Below are 18847 nucleotides of genomic sequence, written 5' to 3' on the forward strand. Positions count from 1 at the left end.
AATGACAGCTGGAACTACAAAAAGAAAAAAACCCAACCATTTTTACATGCATTTCAGGATTTAGTCACAGAGCTAAGTGCAACTTTATTTTATGAGCTCCCCTATTATCAGCCTGTGCAACAGTGCCATAAAATTAACAGTCAAATACAGACCTTGATCCTCACATAAATAACATTCCCACAGGCAGTGCTGGGAGATTTGTTCAGAATTTGTGTTTTCAGAACTTGACCTCTAAAAATGAACACAGTGTTAGTGGGTCCCTAATTATAGTACCTGGTTTAGCTACCACAGCAAGGCAGCTGAAGCAGCAAGAATCTTAAAGGAGTCAATCTCTGCCAGATGTCTCAGTCTTTGCACGCATTACTCACAGAAATAATATTTGCTCACACAAGAAGCTCCACAGAATTCACTGGAGTGTAACACAAGTATGGGAGGAATTCAAGCTCCATGATAAATCTTCTTATAAATAAGTTGTGGCAGAGAATCCATCTATTTTTTCCAAGCATGAAGTTTTTTGAGGCAAATTCACTACTTTTCACGACAGTTACCATGGAAAATGACTTGTTTCAGCACCTTGAAGAGTCGGTGATTAATTTATCATTCAAGAAAACTTTGAAGTGTCCTTTAAAACTACACAGTTGGTTTGCAATCAGTACTTGATGTACCATTAAAATATCTTTCTTCATCAACAACAAAAGTTCACTAAAACAGGAGTCTTCAGACAAATACTACCTTAACTATTGTCAAATGAGGTTACCTGGCTTTACACTAGAAGTGCTCAAACCTGATTAGAAGCTCAAATCTTTTTTCTGGCTTTTCTAGCCTTCAGATTACTCCTAGAAGAGATCTGAACCAGTCAGTACTCCTGTGGGAATAATCAAACAACTATTTTTGTTGGAAATGACCTTTAAGATCATCGAGTCCAACCATTCTCTAACTGCCAAGTCTGGTGCTAAACCATATCCCTCAGCACCACATCTCTGCCTCTTCGAAACACCTCCAGGGATGGGGATTCAACCACCTCCCTGGGCAGCCTGTGCCAGGCCTTGAGAACCCTTTCAGTCACTTTCAGTTTTAAAACTCAACCTAAACCTCACCTGGTGAAACTTGAGACCATTTCTTTCATGATACCGTTATAGCTGAGGGCCATGGTTTAGCACCAGCCGTGGTAGAGCTAGAGACTTGATGATCTTAAAGAGCTTTCCCAACCAAAATAATTCAGCTTATTCTTTTTTTAATAACAGGCACACAGAAATCCATGCACAAGTGTCCATGCACAAGTGTCTATGCACTTTTATTGCATGGACACTTTCACAGAACCACAGAATCACAGAATGTTAGGGGCTGGAAGGGACCTCAAGAGATCATCCAGTCCAACCCCCCTGACAAAGCAGGATCACCTAGGGCAGGCCACACAGGAAGACATCCGGGTTGGCTTTGAAAGTCTCCACAGAAGGAGACTCCACTTTCTGAGGTTCTGTTGTAACTAATACCAAAGAAACTAAAGCCAACTAGTGGAAGGAACTGTAATTAATTAAGAAATCACCCACTCACAGGAAGGCTTTATTACCTTATTTGTCCTGGAAAATTAATTATGTGTATTCAGCAGAACTGTAACCAAAAAGCTGCCATTCCAGGAGCAGTAAAAGCAACCCACAAGTGCAGCAGCTCCAGTAATTACAAATGTGAGGCACATTTCTTTCTCATTAGGTTTGAACACAAACTACTGTGCAGTAAACTTGGGATTTAGGCACTCTTACTTCTCTTTGCTGGAGAACTATCCAATTCAGCATCAGTACAAAAGGAAAGAACAATTCCTCTTCCCTCCAATGAGATGTCAATATCACAAAGTAATTGCAAACCTGCTGAACTGATACCCAATCAATGCAATTCATTAGACACAAGGATCTCTTGAAGCATGAATAGGCAGGAAAGGCAAAAGTTACCATTCCAAACCTCGCTGCCCCATTGGCCATTCAAATACTTTAATTTCTTGTTTACAGCCAAATTTAGAGCATAACATCAGAGTTAGGCTGCAAATCCAGATTCTGCACTGGTACCATCAGAATTCACCAGCACCGCATCTTGTCCTGCTGCCTCTGTAATTGCTGGAGGAAGATATTTTATTTATACAGCTGTGATGTGTTTATAAAACAGGTGGATTCTGACTGAAAGTTCATGGAGTATTATTGGAAAGGAAAAGAAAAATAAAAGCAAATAGAAGTCCTCACATGTTTGTCTTCTGGTCATATTTACAGACAAGACCACAAACTACTGCTTTTGGCTAGTTTCTCTGGACAGAGGACAAAGACAAGAAAACCAGCATGTCCCTATCTGAGCATGGCTGCACCAACTACTGCTGTGTGGTCAATATTTGGGGACTCCAAACTACAAGAAAGACATTGAGGTGCTGGAGCAGGTCTGGAGAAGGGCAACAAAGCTGCTGAAGGATCTGGAGAACAAGGGTGGTGAGGAGCAGATGAGGGACCTGTGGTTGTTTAGCCTGGAGAAAAGGAGGCTGAGGGGAGACCTCAGTACTGTACAATTCCCTGAAAGCAGGCTGGAGCCAGGTGGGGGGTTGGTCTTTTCTCCCTAGTAACAAGTGACAGGACAAGAGGAAATGGCCTCAAGTTACACTGGGAGAGGTTTAGGTTGGATATTAGAAGAACCTTCTTCAGTGGAAGAGTTCTCAAACCATGGGCCAGGCTGCCCCTGGAACAGAATCCCTATTCCTGGAGGTATTTGAAAGAGGTTGAGATGTGGTACTGAGGGATGTGGCTGAGGACCAGCTGTGACAGAGTTAGAGAATGGCTGGACTTGATAATCTTAAAGGTCTTTTCCAACCAAAATGATTCCATGGCTCTGCAGTCCTAAAGCAATTGGAGTGGTCCCAAAGCAGTATGGTTTGACCTCCACTACTGGATTAACACAGCTCTTGTGTTAAAAAATAAGTCAATTTCATTTGCAATGCAGAAGCAACTTCTCCATCGCTTTTCTCACATCACAGGTATGACAGATACTGCTGTCATCACTTCTGTGGCCAACACAGCTCCCAAGAAGGATTTTAATTTCAAGTAGCATTTGTTTTCCAGATAACCCCATTTTTTTATCAGAAATGCTTTCCCTCCATCATGCCTTATCAATAATGTTACACTAGACTCACCTCACAGCAGCTTATGCACACCCAATGATCTGATCTAACAAAATCCCCACTCACATTTGTTTAGCTCATTGCATCAGTGGAAAGTTTTAACACAATCTGTTATCTGAAGGTCTTTTGGGCTGCTGAGTCACACATGATTAATTTGAACAATATTATAATTTCCTTCATGATTAGGTAACTAATGATTTGAAATGGGATTGGGTCTTCTAAACGGAATTGGAATTAATATTCCTTCTTTTTTTTTTTCTTTGATGAATTAATTACAATTGATTTATGAAGTGGTACTCTCTAGGTGCCTGACATTGCAGAGCTTACAGATGAGGCTAAATTCACATTGAAACCAATGAGCAATTTTCCTCAACAAGCAGTGAAGGATTTGCTCTTAAGACCTAGAAGCTATAACCAGTGCCAGCTTCTGAGATACTCTTAGGACTGAAATTACAAACACTCTCGAGCTGTAATCCTAAAAATATATTTTGCTAAGAACCACAGCAGAATTTCGGAGTAGCGTGCACATGGAGTTATCCCAAGCATTTTCTGTCTTTCCATAAACATAGTAATTTACAAGCAAAAGAAATGCAGCAATCTTGAGTTGGAAGGACATGGGCAGTAGCCTCCTAAAGTCAAAAGAACTGTGGATAACCCATGCAGATGCAAATCACTTATCTCTGTAACACCCACTCGTCTTTTTTCCTCCTGATTTCTCTCACACAGAATCACAGCATGGTTTGGGTTGGAAGGGACCTCAAGGATCATCTAGTTCCAACCCCCCCTGCCATGGACAGGGACACTTTCCACTAGATCAGGTTTCCCAGAGCCACATCCAGCCTAGCCTTAAAAACTTCCAGGGATGGGGCTTTGATGACCTCTTTGGGCAACCTGTTCCAGTGTCTCATCACCCGTACGGTGAAGAACTTCTTCCTAAAGTCTACTCTAAATCTACTCTCCTCTAGCTTGGATCCATTGCCCCGCACAGTCAAGATTAAGAAGCTGACTGCCTTTGATGGAATAGGAAGGGATTCAAAGTCACACCCATGCAGTGTTTTGGTGTAACTGAAGCTTCTCACTATTAAATAAAGCTATTTGTTGGTTTGTTTTGTTGTTTTTTTTTTTATTCTGGAGTAAATGGGTAAATGCTTGCAATTAAGTATTTTGTGACTGCTCCAGAGCAGCTCTGGGAAAAAGGGAGTCCTGGAGGACAAGAGGCTGACTGGGAGCCAGCAATGCGCCCTCAGGGCCAAGGACGCCAATGGTATCCTGGGTTGAATGAAGAAGAGTGTGGCCAGCAGCTTGAGGTGGGTTCTCTTCCCACTCTGCTCTGCCCTGGTGAGGCCACAGCTGGAATAATAAGTCCAATTCTGGGCTCCCCAATACAAGGAACTACTGGAGAGTCCAGTAGGCAACCACTAAGATGCTGAGGGGACTGAAATATCTACTTGATGGGGAAAGGCTGAGAGAGCTGGAGCTGTTTAGCATGGAGAAGACTGATCAATAGCTAAAGGCTGAGTGTCATGAAGATGGAGCCAGACTCTTTTCAGTGGTGTCCAGTGACACCATTGACAAGGGGCAATGGGCACAAACTGAAACACAGGAGGTTCCACACAAGGAAAAAAATCTTCCCTTTGAGGGTGGCTGAGCACTGAATCAGGCTTCCCAGAGAGGTTTTGGAGTCTCTGTTTCTGAAACATTTAAACCGACCTGGTCATATTCCTGTGGGATTTACTCTGGTGACCTTGCTCTAGCAGGGGGCTGGACTAGATGATTTTTGGAGGACCCTTCCAACTCCCACTATTCTGTGCTTCTTTCCTCTGGTGGTTTTCTTCTTTCCCTTTCAGGAACACCTTCTTTGGAGACTTATTTCTCAAGAACCAAGTGTCTCAAAAATAAACATGTTTTAGATAATTCCACATTGCATTTTTAAGCTATGTGGCAAAGTTGGGTTTTTTTGATGTAAAAGCTCCTAACCAAAAGTGTCTGCACTTTTACCACCCTAACTTGAGAACAACTTTAAAAGGCAGTTCATTAGATATTAGTACATCTTCATTTTGGAACCAGCTGCTTGATTAAAGCTGCACATGAGTTACAGCAGCTGTCACCTTCTGATGTCATAAGACTGTTATGTAAAGATTTGAATGGACTTTTCTCCACTGGCGTCAGTGGGTATTGAATAAGCCCTGCAACCTTTGGACTGAAAGAGATGAGGTTCTGCAGACTAAGAAGGACTCCTGATGACTGAACAACTTCAGTTTGAGTTTCAAAGCTTTAAGAGGTTTTCACTTCTGTAGGATTTTGCAGGGAGAGAAGCAGGGTTTGCACTGGCATTTCAAAAAGTGTCTCGGAGTTTTAGGAAAAGATGGAATATTTGATAATCCTTGGCAAAAAGCAATTAATTCAATAGTAGCCTTGAAAACAGAAATAGAGAAGTATCTCATTGAGCTGAAGGAGCCACATGGAGAAGACAAGGAGTAATGTGTACAAGTTACTCCCAGGGAGATACCCATTGTACTCCAGAAGAAAATCATCATAGAACCACAGAATGGCTCAGGTTGGAAGGTACCTTAGATAATCTACCCCAACCTGGAGGCAGGGAGGCCTCTCAGCTAGACTTGGTTGCCCAAGACCTCATCCAACCTGGCCTTGAACACCCCCAAGGAGGAGGCATCCACAAACCTCCCTGGGCATCCTATTGCAGAGTCTCACCACTCTCATACTGAAGAACTTCTTCCTAAGATCCAATCTAAACCTATACTCCCTCAGCTTCAAAGCAATCTCCTTGTCCTGTTGCTAGACACCCTTATGAAAAGTCCCTCTGCAGCCTTCCTGTAGGATCTCCTCAGCTATTGGAAGGCAGCTTCAAATACCTGAATGTTCCAGTTCCAATGTTCACCATGAGAACAGTTGGACATGGGAATCATCTCCCAAGGCAAGCAGTGCATTACCCTACAATGAACAGTTTTAGACTCAGCTTGATAGGGTGCTGGGCCAGCTCAATTCAACTATTACCTATAACAGAATCACAGACTGTTAGGGGTTGGAAGGGACTTCAAAAGATCATCCAGTCTAAACCTCCTACCAAAGCAGGACCAACTAGAGTAGGTCACACAGGAACACACCTGGTTTCTCCCTAAAAAAACATTGTTGTGCTTTCTGACACAAGATGAAAGCAGGTCTCCATCATCTGGATGTATCCTTTGCTTGGGTTTCATGTGGTTTAGATAGCATTCTGTGTCCTGACATTTAACATCTCCAGTGTGAGCTGTGTTCTAATATTCCAGGCATACAGGAAATAGGTATCAGGCTCTCTAATGCAAATGTTAATTTGGTTTTCCTAAGAGCATTGGGATGAATTCTGATCAGCATTTCTGCATCAGTTTCTGAGCTGAGTTTTAATACCGTATGTGAAGATGAACACTGATCCTATGTACCAGCTGATTTACAAGATCAGTATTACAATGGGTAAGCTGTCAAAGATCAGATTGTCATTTCCAACCTTCTGTTGGTCTGCAAAATCGGATTTCAAACCAAGCATGAACAAAATACATTCTTCCAGGAGACTCTGGTCTGTTTGTTGAGTGAAGTTGGCTGAATAGTGGGATTTCTGATTTGTGAAGAAGGTTTGGGGGGAAGCAGGGACAGTTAGTTAATTTTACTCTGAATTAGACCAAAAAATTTTTTTTCAATTTCCCACGAACTGGAAACTGAGAGAAAATTTATTCTGACAATCTTAGCACATGAAACTTCCTCCAGGAAATAACCTCACTGCACCCAGCAGCTGCTGGGTGAAATCAACATTCTTGGTACTTTCACGCTTGCTAATTGTCCACTTTGGTTCCATCAGCAGCTGCAAGGGCTTCCCAGCCATGCCTCCCCATTCCTGCTCCTGCCCCAGCAGCTACACCCCAGCTGGCCCAAACTCCCCATTCCCACAGGTGTGCCCAGGGCTCTCAGGCTCCAGACTACGGAGACTGAGCCTGTTGAGCCTTTTGACCCAATGCTCTACAGGAGACACGTGGCCTTCTTAGGGCATCTGCTCTTGGTTGCTTTAATGCACCACTGAGGGGGGGGGGGGTCAGGCAATTCAGTGCATCTGACTATGTTTATTAAACATAAATGTCTGAAGAGAAACATTTGATTCTGTGAAAAAAAAATAGTTCCCACATCTCTGGCACACACAGGTTGTTCCCACTGAGAATATGAAGTATGAAAAACCATAGTGGCAGGCAGACCTCTTGAGCAGTCCATCTCTTTTACCAACTCTGTCTCATTTTCCCTGAAGGGAGATATTCAAATGGACATGGAGAAGAGAAATGGATCCTCTTCCTTATAGCAGAGGGTCAAGAGGATGGGGCTGGGCTCTTTTCAGTGGTACCCACTGACAGGACAAACCAGAATACAGGAGGTTTCACTTAAACATGAGGGTGATGGAGCAGTGGACCAGGCCCAGAGAGCTTGTGGAGTCTCCTTAACTGGAGACTTTCAAAACCTGCCTGGCTGTGTTGCTGTGTGATATACTGTCAGTGATCCTGCTCTAGCAGGGGGTTGAACTCAATAGTCTCCAGAGGTCCCTTCCAACCCCCACCATTCTGTGATTCTCTGATAATTGTTACTTTAGCAGTGAAACAGATTTCCACCAAAGGAAAAGATTTTTCTATGCAGGATTCCAGGGTAGGATTTATTGCACCATGAAAAATTTTGCCTTTCCTAAGTTAAACAGAAAAATCTTATCGGTGTGGTCCTTGATTTAGAATCATAGACTGCTGTACTGAAGAGTGAGTTTGGATTAATGTGGGCAAGATGAATGTTAAAAGATAGATTTATATCTGTATCTTGTGATTCTGAAACAGTACTACAATTGTGACAGGACAATACTGTACAAGTGACAGGAGAAGGGGCTGCCCAGAGAAGTTTTGGAGATTCCAACCCTGGAAGTGTCCAAAGGCAGGTTGGATGGGGCCTTAAGCAAGCCGGTCTAGTAGGAGGTGTCCCTGCCCATGGCAGGGGGCTTGGAACTACATAACCTTGAAGGCCCCTTCTGACCCAACCTGTTCCATGATTCTGTGACTTGTTGTGCTCTAGAGCACAGAGATAATTATTAATGAAACTTCTGAATGAGCACAATACAAAACGCAGCACATTCAAAACACCAACACTACACTGATACCACTAATCCAAACACATCCTAAACACTTCCCTGGCACCAGGGCTTGCAATAACCAGCTCTCATAATATTAAACTGTCTTCTCTTTCAAAACAAGGTACCTGCATCCCAGCTGCCTATTGTGCAAGTCCCTGGCCCTTGCTAGTTCTCAAACTGCCCTCAGCAATTCCTGGGAGAGCTCTAACTTGGCTGAGGACAGGGGTGTGCCAAAGGCTGTTCCAGCAGTTTTGAGGTATGATGATACTGCAGTAAATGGGATTGTAGTCTGAGTTATAGCCACACTTTAAAAGCCTGAAAAGCTCTGAGCTCCTTAATTGTCAGAACTGTACAAACAGAAACCAAGGCTGCAATCTTTGTATGGTGGCAGAAAGCCAGCAGAGTGTGGTATGTGCGATCTGGGTGATTCTAATGAGGATGAGCCAAACGAGAGCCTTGCTGAAGTGTGGCATGCTGACTAGGAGCCTTCATTTCACTCTGCCAACATTCTGCTACCCTCTGGGCTGCTTTTTTGTCTATGCAGAAATCAAGCAGAAGCTTGCACAGAAGCCTTATTGTCTGTGCTGTCCTTGATCCACACATAAAGAGATGGAAAGAAAAATCTTTACCCATGGCAAATTAGTCAAGGTGTATTTTCATTAATTAAAATGTGTTCATTTCACTGAAGCTATGATGAACAATGCAAATCTTTTTTAAAGCCTGCAGGCTCATCACAATCAGAATAATTTTGATTGGAAAAGACCTTTAAGATCATTGAGCCCAACTATTCTCTAACTCTACCAAGACTGATGCTAAACCATGTCCCTCAGCACCACATGGAGATTCAACCACCTCCTTGGGCAGGCTGTGCCAGTGGTTGATAACCCTTTCAGTCAAGAAGTTTCCTCTAATATCCAACCTAAACCTCCCCTGGTGCAACTTGAGGCTGTTTCCTCTTGTCCTGTTGCTTGTTCCTAGGGAGAAGAGACCCACCTCCACCTGGCTCCAACCTCCTTGCAGAGAGTTGAAGAGGGCAAAGAGGTCTCCCCTCAGCCTCCTTTTCCCCAAACTAACCACCCCCAGTTCCCTCAGCTGCTCCTCACCAGAGCTGTTCTCCAGACCCTTCACCAGTTTTGCTGCCCTTCTCTGCACTCTAACACGTCAGTGTCCTTCTTGGTGTGAGGGCCCCAAAACTGAACCCAGTTCTAAATATGTGAAGTATTCTTGTCAGAGCTAATATATAATTACATAATAAAAGTCATGAGAATGATGACAGACAAAAACTTTAGTATCACTCAGTAGAGAATTATGAGCCACAGGACTCTTTTTAGTCCTTTTTTTTTTTACACTCAATACAAAAGGTCAAAGATTTTGTAACTTGCTCCCTAGAGTACCTTCTTAAAATCAGGCTGTTAGATATTCTGCATCTATTAATTTTGCCTTCCTGGGTTTTATATTCTCCTAAAGCATTTTTCTTTTCATCCCTTTCTCCCTACAATGGGATTTTAGGAAACTATTGTCACATTTTATTAATGGCATTTCACATAATTAATTTGCAAGACATCAACCAGTCCAACCTGAATGTAAATACTACTAGAGAGAAATCTCTATCACAGCCAAATTAAATTTAACCTACAGAGTCTGATGAGAGGGGAATGTAATTCTTATTGTCAAACTGAACATGAAGAATTCAGTCAAATTATCAGCAAGTATTAATTATAATCCTTCTACAGAACTGCTTAGCCTAGACTATTGCTCATCTGTAATTCACAATTTTAGGACACAAATCCAGTGATATTTTTCTCTATCAGGCCATTAAACTAACAGCAAATATTATAGCCAAACATTAAACAAGCTTAATCCTGATCTGAAATGCTAAACTACTTATGCCTTAATTATTATATCACATAGGAAGTTAATAAATTGTTTTAAGACCAAGTTTTAATGCACAATCAAAAGGAAGTGATGGATAATATGAAATGTTTTCATTATAATGTTACTGCTTTTAATCTGGGATGTGGTCAAGCTCCCATTTCTAACTTGCATTAATAACAAAATCATATTTTTCAAAGCCAGTGATGTCACATTTAATTAGCACAGAAACACAATTAAGGAAGCAACTTTGTAGTAACATTTCCAGAAGAGAGTTCACTCAAAACCCAGATGTGACAACAGTAACCAGGACAACATCCAGGCCCCATCCCTGGAGGTGTTTAAGGCCAGGCTGGATGAGGCTCTGGCCAGCCTGATCTAGTGTGAGGTGTCCCTGCCCATGGCAGGGGGGGTTGGAACTAGATGATCCTTGCAGTCCCTTCCAACCCTGACTGATTCTATGATTATCCTCCAAGATTTTTTTTCTTTTTTTTTCTTTTTTTTTTGTGATCACTAAGGATCAGTAAGATCAACAAGGATCCGAACTCTTCAGCACTAGCAGCAGGCATGCTGCTTTCTGGCTTTGTGGCAGCTATAGAGGACCATGGCTACCTCATTGATATTGGAGTCAGTGAGACTCATGCTTTCCTGCCTCATCAGAAAGCCCAAAACAACATTGAAACAGACAAGAAAGGGTCTGACTGGAAAATAGGACCAGAAGCTGAACTGGGGAATTGAGGAATTTCTTTTGTGGTAAGAATTATCATCAAAGTTATATCCTTGCAAGTGTGAGGTTGCAAACAGGTTAAAATCCCACTGAAACATTCCAAGCATTCTTTTGTGGATTCTAAGAGGTCGGTATGAACTTATTCTGGAATTATATTGTAGTGACCAGCAAATATTGAGGGTTTGTCATGATTTATACCAGAAGAGTACACCACTGTGTAGATGAGATGCATTGCTTTACAATGGAGCTAACAAGTAACAGAATAATGGGAAAAGAGTCTAGGATAGAGACTGGAGTAAAAAAAAAAATCACTGAGTCAGAGAAGAGTAGGGGTTGAAAGAGACCTCTAGAGATCATCCAGTCCAACTCCCCTGCCAAAGCAGGATCACGCAGGGCAGGTCACACAGCAATGCATCCAGGTGGGTTTTGAAACTCTCCAGAGGAGACTCCACAACCTCTCTGGACAGCCTCCTCCAGGGCTCCAGCACCCTCACAGTTTCTACTCATGTTGAGGGGGAACTCCGTGTATTCTAGCTTATATCCATTGCTCCTTGTCCTATCACTGGACACCACCAAAAAGAGCCTGGCACGTTCATCCTGACACCCACCCCTCAGGTTCTGCATGACATGTAATTTCATTTGTGACAGCTCCTTCACACTCAGCCGTCAGCAAGAAGGAGTTTCCTCACAGAAGCTGTGGGAGATACTGCAGGCCAGGCCATCTGTCAGTGCTGATGCAACACACAGAAGTCTTGCACTCAATTAGAAATTTATTTTAAAAATTATTAAACACTTTCTGAAGAGAATAAAAAAGAATCTGCTTACAACTGTTTGCAACTAACCCCACATCTAACACTTTCAGGGTGCAGTTACCGTAATGCTAACTTTTTAAGTCCCTGAACTTCTAAGCTCCTTTCCACTTGAGAAAAATCGAGATTTTCTTTATTTATTAATTTTTATTGGTGTCATGAGGTTTCTAGCAGCATTTCTTAACCTGTGTTACACCTACCTTAAATTCATAGAATTAAATTCATAGAACCTGAAATCTATCTAAAGCCCAGTACATCAAGCTAACCATTTTAGCAGAACATGCAGTCATATTTCAAGCTCGTATCATGGCACTGGAAAGCTAAAGAGCCTATTAACTTCCCTCCAGTGATCCTAATTTTATTTCCACTGCTTTTCCCATTTGAAATTTGCAATTCAATGCAATCAATTTAACTTTGCTTAAACACTTTAATGTGCTCTAATAAAAACAGGCAATTGATATTCTAATTCTCTTGTATTGAAGCTAACACTGTGTTATGAACACGCGTGATAAAACCATAGAATCAGCATCATAGAATCATAGAATCATAGAATCAGTCAGGGTTCGAAGAGACCACAAGGATCATCCAGTTCCAATCCCCCAGCCATGGGCAGGGACACCTCACACTAGATCAGGCTGGCCAGAGCCTCATCCAGCCTGGCCTTAAACACCTCCAGGGATGGGGCCTCAACCATCTCCCTGAACAATCCATTCCAGGCTCTCACCACTCTCATGGGGAAGAACTTCTTCCTCACGTCCAGTCTGAATCTCCCCACTTCCAGCTTTATTCCATTCCCCCTAGTCCTATCACTACCTGATAGCCTAAAAAGTCCCTCCCCAGCTTTCTTGTAGGCCCCCTTCAAATACTGGAAGGCCACAATAAGGTCACCTGGGAGCCTTCTTTTCTCCAGACTGAACAGCCCCAACTCTCTCAGTCTGTCCTCATAGGAGAGGTGCTCCAGCCCTCTGATCATCCTCATGGCCCTTCTCTGGACACGTTCCAGCACATCCATATCCCTCCTGTAATAGGGGCTCCAGAACTGGATGCAGTACTCCAGGTGGGGTCTCATCAGAGCTGAGTAGAGGGGGAGAATCACCTCCCTTGACCTGCTGGCCACACTTCTCTTGATGCAGCCCAGGCCTTGGTTGGCTTTCTGGGCTGCAAGTCCACACTGACAGCTCATGTTGAGCTTCTTGTCCACTAGCACTCCCAAGTCCCTCTTCTCAGGCCTGATTTGGCTTGGAAGGGACATTCAAAATCATCTATTTCCAACACCTCTGCCATGGGTAACAGCTTGCCCAAGGCCCCAGCCAACCTGCCTTTCAACACTTTCAGGCTTGAAGCCTCCACAACTCCTCTGGGCAACCCTGTTCCAGCACCTCACCACCCTCAAGGTGAAGAATTTCTAATCTCAGTCTGGCTTCTTCCAGTTTGAAGCCATTACCCCTTGTTCTGTCACTCCATACCTTTGTCAAAAGGCCCTCACCAGCTCTCCTGGCAGCCCCTTTCAAATCCTGGAAGGTTGCTCTGAGGTCTTCCTGGAGCCTTCTCTTCTCCAAGCTGAACAACCCCAACTCTCTCAGCCTGTCTCCATAGGACAGCATAATGACAGCATAAAAATAGTATCATAAAACCCACATAAGAAGTAATTAATTCACCAATAAGCTTGGCTTTATGCAGGATAACTGATCTGACCGTAATTCTGAAATAAAATTGATTAAAACAGTGCCAGTAGGTAGTGTAAGGCCAATAATTACGTCTTGTGTGTTGCAGTCTCATCAATGCAAATCCCTTAATCCTTCCAAAGGTGATCCTGCTCACATTTCATAACGTCATGCAAAATACCTTTGCCTTGAATAAGATAATATGCCTGAAATAAAACAACCAAACAAACCAAGCAAAGCGACTCTACACCTACTCCTATTGACGTTTCCAGGAGCTTTCATTGTTTCTGAGAGTAAAGGTATGCAGCAGAAAATTTATTTGCAGAATCAGAGTGGGAGTCAATCTCTAGATGCTCAAAAGAATCATAGAATCACCTGTTTGGAAAAGACCTTCAGGTCATTGAGTCCAACCATAATCTGACATCTTCCTGTACACAACTGTTACACCATGTACCTCAGCTCCTCCTCCAAAGGTACTTTAATCACCTCCAGGGATGGTGACTCCACCACTTCCCTGGGCAGCCTGGTCCAGTTGCCAGATGACTCTTTTGGTAAAGAAATTTTTCCTAACATACAACCTAAACTGCCCCTGGTGCAACTTGAGACCATTTCCTCCTGTCCTATCACTTGTTTCTAGGGAGAGGAGACCAATCCCCACCTGGTTCCAACCTCCTTTCAGGGACCTGCAATGAGGTCTCCTTTTCTCCAGGCTGAACACCCCCAGTTCCCTCAGCTGTGTATACGCTCATCCAGTTGTCCTTTGGACACCCTAGTGGCTCCAGGTTTCTTCAGCCCTTCACCTTTTTACGAGCAGAATTGCCCCTGACATTCATGAAAGTTACATCTGAGGTCAAGCCTGAGAAGGTGAAGTGCTGATGTGTCAGATGGTGATTTCAGCAGATTTCAAGGGTCTGTTTGCTTGAGGATTATTGGAACCATTCTGGAAAGCCATCAAGGAATACAAGAGGGCAATGAGTGACTCCTCATATGATAGTCTTTATTCAAAGTCAATACTGAAGGGATGTTTGATGACTAAACACAGACAGCAGTCAATCTGCTCATTAGTCAATGGTAATGAAGAGCACTACTTAGTTTTCCTGTTTATTTCTTTATGAGATTATTGGTAGTAACTACGCTGCCTAAAAATAATTCCCAGCAAGGCAACTCTAAACAAGAACTTGCAAAATGTCTCCTTCCTCCTCTGATCCAGCCAGCAGAAGGCAGGAACTTTTTGAGACTTTCTCAGAAAAGACTGATGAAAAATGGTAGACTCCCATCTCCTGTAATTCCATTTTACTGTTATAGAATACTTTCCCTGTGAAGTGCCAAGAAAATGTGAATGGCAGCCTTTGTCTGCTGGCCTAGATTCTAGCCCAGTGAAATATTTTGTGTATTTGAGTGGTCCCATTTGAAGCATGCACAAAATAGATTTGCAGGAGCGGTCCTAAAATTATGATACGGTAATCATTGAATGGTTTGGGTTGGAAGGGACCTCTCCACAGGTCATCTAGTCCAAACCCCTGCAGTGAGCAGGGACATCCTCCACTAGATCAGGTTGCTCAGAGCCTTGTTGAGTGAAATGTTAAAAGTCTACCCCGATGAATCTCATAGTCAATAGAAATTAAGTTGACTCACTATTTAAAGGTGTAAACTCTTTGTAGTGAAAAGTGCCATACAGGCTGGTATTGCATCTCTACTAACAACTAAGGAAGATACTTCCTCTACACAACTGTCAAGCTACTTGCTTTATTTTCACCATGAGGGTGGTGAGGCACTGGAACAGGTTGCCCAGAGAAGTTGTGGAGGCTCCAAGCCCAGAAGTGTTAAAAGGCAAGTTGGGGCCTTGAGCAAGTTGGTCTAGTAGGAGGTGTCATTGTTACAGCAGGGGGTTGGATCTTTAAGGTCTTTTCCAACCCAAACCATTCTATGATTTTTTCACTTTTTCTTGATCAATGAGAAGCTGTTACATTTGTTGAATTGCTGGAGCATGTCCAGAGAAGGGCAATGAGGCTGGTGAGAGGCCTTGAGCACAAGCCCTATGAGGAGAGGCTGAGGGAGCTGGGGCTGTTTAGCCTGGAGAAGAGGAGGCTCGGGGGAGACCTCATTGCTGTCTACAACTACCTGAAGGGAGGTTGTAGCCAGGAGGGTTTGGTCTCTTCTGCCAGGCAAACAGCACCAGAACAAGAGGACACAATCTCAAGCTGCGCCAGGGGAGGTTTAGGCTGGAGGTGAGGAGAAAGTTCTTCACAGAGAGAGTGGTTGGCCATTGGAATGTGCTGCCCAGGGAGGTGGTGGAGTCACCATCCCTGGAGGTGTTCAAGAGGGGATTGGACATGGCACTTGGTGCCATGGTTTAAATAGGCATGAGGTGTAGGGTGACAGGTTGGACTCTATGATCTTTGAGGTCTCTTCCAACCTTCTTGATTCTTCATTCTTGATTCTTGATTTGGATAAATGTTTTTATAACTCAGTTGGTAGGCAAGCAACAACAACAATATTGCAGTATTTCCACAGAAATGAGCTCATTACCTCTCGTCTGTTTGTGGTTAAACAGTTCTAAGTGGGTTTTGTCTATGTGTTGCCAATCTGGTAGGCAGAGACAGCTGCAGAAAATGTAATTAAGAGATAAGACAAACAGACCACAAAGAATGGGAGGTTGTATTCTGAACTGCTCAGTTCTTTCATTAACTTAGACCTTGTGTAATTCCTGATCAATAAATCAATAATGAAATCAATAATTCCTTCGCAGAGTTATTCACTCTGCACATGGCAGGGAGCTCTTAAGGACTTGCCTGACCTGCTCTAGCTGTGTTGGTCTTAGTGGTGATTTCAGCTGAAGGACAATTAGATCCTGAGCCTGTGCCCAATTATCAAGTCAGGTATGTAAGCAGCAACCACATAAAGCATGCCTAAAGCAAAGAATAGGGCATCCCTAACTTCATCTACCTAGTAGTAATTATTAAATATTCAGATTGCTTCACATGATCAAAATAAACATGCATAAGCGCAGGTAAATATTTGCCTCTTCAAACCACGCATCGCTTTGCAGCTGCACCATCAGGAGCTCTCCTTTGCAAACCCTGACCACACCAAGCATCTTGGAGGCGTTTCAAGTTACCAGGTTCAAATGCAACACAGGATCAAACACTGATTACAAAGCAGATGCTACTATACTCAAATTCATTTCTTTTTACAAGGTTTGCATTTTAAGGCACACAAAGCAGGAGACAAATATGGGAGACAAGCAAACTAGAAACAAAATCAGTAAGCTCCTGTGTAATCAAACACAAATCCAACAATCCAACCACAGCCACTCTAGGTGATCACCAATCCTGATGTGTTTCTAAAGAAATAATGCCATCAAGCCATAAAAGTCACTGGTGCCTGAACAGTTATCTTTTTCTATCAGTTTATTCAATGCAAATTTTCACTGCAACCCCTTTCAAGATCCACTCTCCAGAATTTGGATGTCTAGAGAGACTTTTTTGCAATGACATATCTTAAAGATTCATACTTTTTTTTTAAAGACTCATAACCTCCCTTAAACACTCACAACCTTCCTTAAATGCCCATAACCTTCCTTAAACACCCATCACCTCCTTCAAAGACCCATGCCTCCCTTAACTTCACATACTTAAAATTCTTTTCTGGAGCCTTTCTAGAATTGCTTTTCTTGCTTCAGACCTTCTGTGCACCTGCTCCACTCCATCTTCTGCATCTCTATTTTCTCTTTTAATATTGGGATTTCTTTCAAACCCATGTTTTCTAGTCTCTAGCAACTACATCTCTGCCATGTCTTCTTTAATCTGATCTTTTATCCTGATCTAGTCCCTGCTCACTGCAGGGGGATTGGACAAAATTATCTTTAAGGGTCCTTTCCATGCATTCTATGACTCTATTCATCTTGGCCAGTGTTGTGTCATTGGTTCATCCTTCTGTCATTTTTTTAACCCCCTTCTTGTCTCTCAGCTTTACTCACACTTCTGTTTTCAACATTGATCTATAAAAACCTTTTCCTTCCTGATTACAGTTCCTAATTACACTCACTGCCTGCTATAATTTCTTAATTAACTCTGTAACCATATAATTAAACTTTGTCTCATTTTCTGAAACATCTGGCAGGAAAGAAGCACTCCAAATAAACTTGTAGTGTTACTGAGTAGCTTGCTATTAAGTACAGCCTCTCATCCTGACTAGCTCCGTTACTATCATTATTGACTACATCTTTCTCTTGGCTTAGCCAGTAAATCTTCTGGGACAGGAACAGTGTTTTGGTTTGATGTTTGAAGAGCCCTAAAGAGTAGTCTCCAACTACTCTGAGACTGACAATAGTATAATTTACAGAGACTGCAATAATACATAGGAATAAAGGTTTCTGATAGAAGACAACATTATTAATGCACAGAGGTGCTTCAAAACCTTATTTTCTTCCAACAGGACCTCAGTTTGCCTAAATATAGCATCACAGAACTGTATCATTGAGATCATTGAGTCCAACCATTGAGACCTGCCACATGAGGGAAGGCTCAGAGAACAGGGTTTGTCAGCCTTGAGAAGAGAAGGTTTAGAGGAGACCTTATTACCACATGCTTGTACATAAAGGGTAGCTACCAGGATGATGGAGACTCTGTTTTTATGAGGAGTCCCATGGAAAAGACACGGGGTGATGGGGACGAGTTCCCACTGGGGAGGTTCCCACTGGACTCCAGAAAAAAATGTTTCCCCATGAGAACAGTTGGACATTGGAATAATTTCCCAGGGGAAGCAGTGGATTCCCCTACATGGGACAGTTATAAGACTCAGCTTGACAGGGTGCTGGGCCAGCTCATTTCAACTAGAAAGGTTGGACCCCAAGGATCTCTTCCAACCTGGCATTCTGTGATTATAAATGTGGGGTGTCCTGCAGACCACTTAGTAGCACAACAATAAAGGGTACCTTTTATTGGAAAGAAACTTCCTGATGTGGCCCTCCTCAGGTACCTCCCTGGCAGTGTTTGGTTCTGCCCCTCTCAGCCAAATCAAGGAGCAAGCTCCAATACACAAAGACTTGACACAACCCTGGGGGTTACTGTGTCAGCACAGCTCTCCATGCTTGCACATCAGATGCCCTGACTAGGCTGCCAAACCTGGTAAGCAATTGCTACAGATCTTGAGTTATGATTGCAGGCAGTCCTCGTTAGCAGACACCCATGGCTTCAACACCAACAATGAAGATGAGTCATTAAGCAGATTCAGAGCATCAGTGAGCAAGTGCTGAGACAAATATGTCTCTGCTGTGACATCTAAGACAGCACTGCCTCAGGGTGCTCTTCGCATTATTCTATCTCCCATGTCTACCTCAAACATTGAAACTCCACCCCTGATGTAAGCTCAAAGGGAAAGGCATTTTGCTCATTCGCTTTCCTCCAGCAGCCTGCTTATTTTAGAAGCCTTTATCAGTCCATCCAAGTCTGCAAGTTGGTTTATTGCGGTCTTTCC

The sequence above is a fragment of the Indicator indicator genome, chromosome 11 (genome assembly GCF_027791375.1).
Source record: "Indicator indicator isolate 239-I01 chromosome 11, UM_Iind_1.1, whole genome shotgun sequence".
Taxonomy (NCBI): Eukaryota; Metazoa; Chordata; class Aves; order Piciformes; family Indicatoridae; genus Indicator; species Indicator indicator.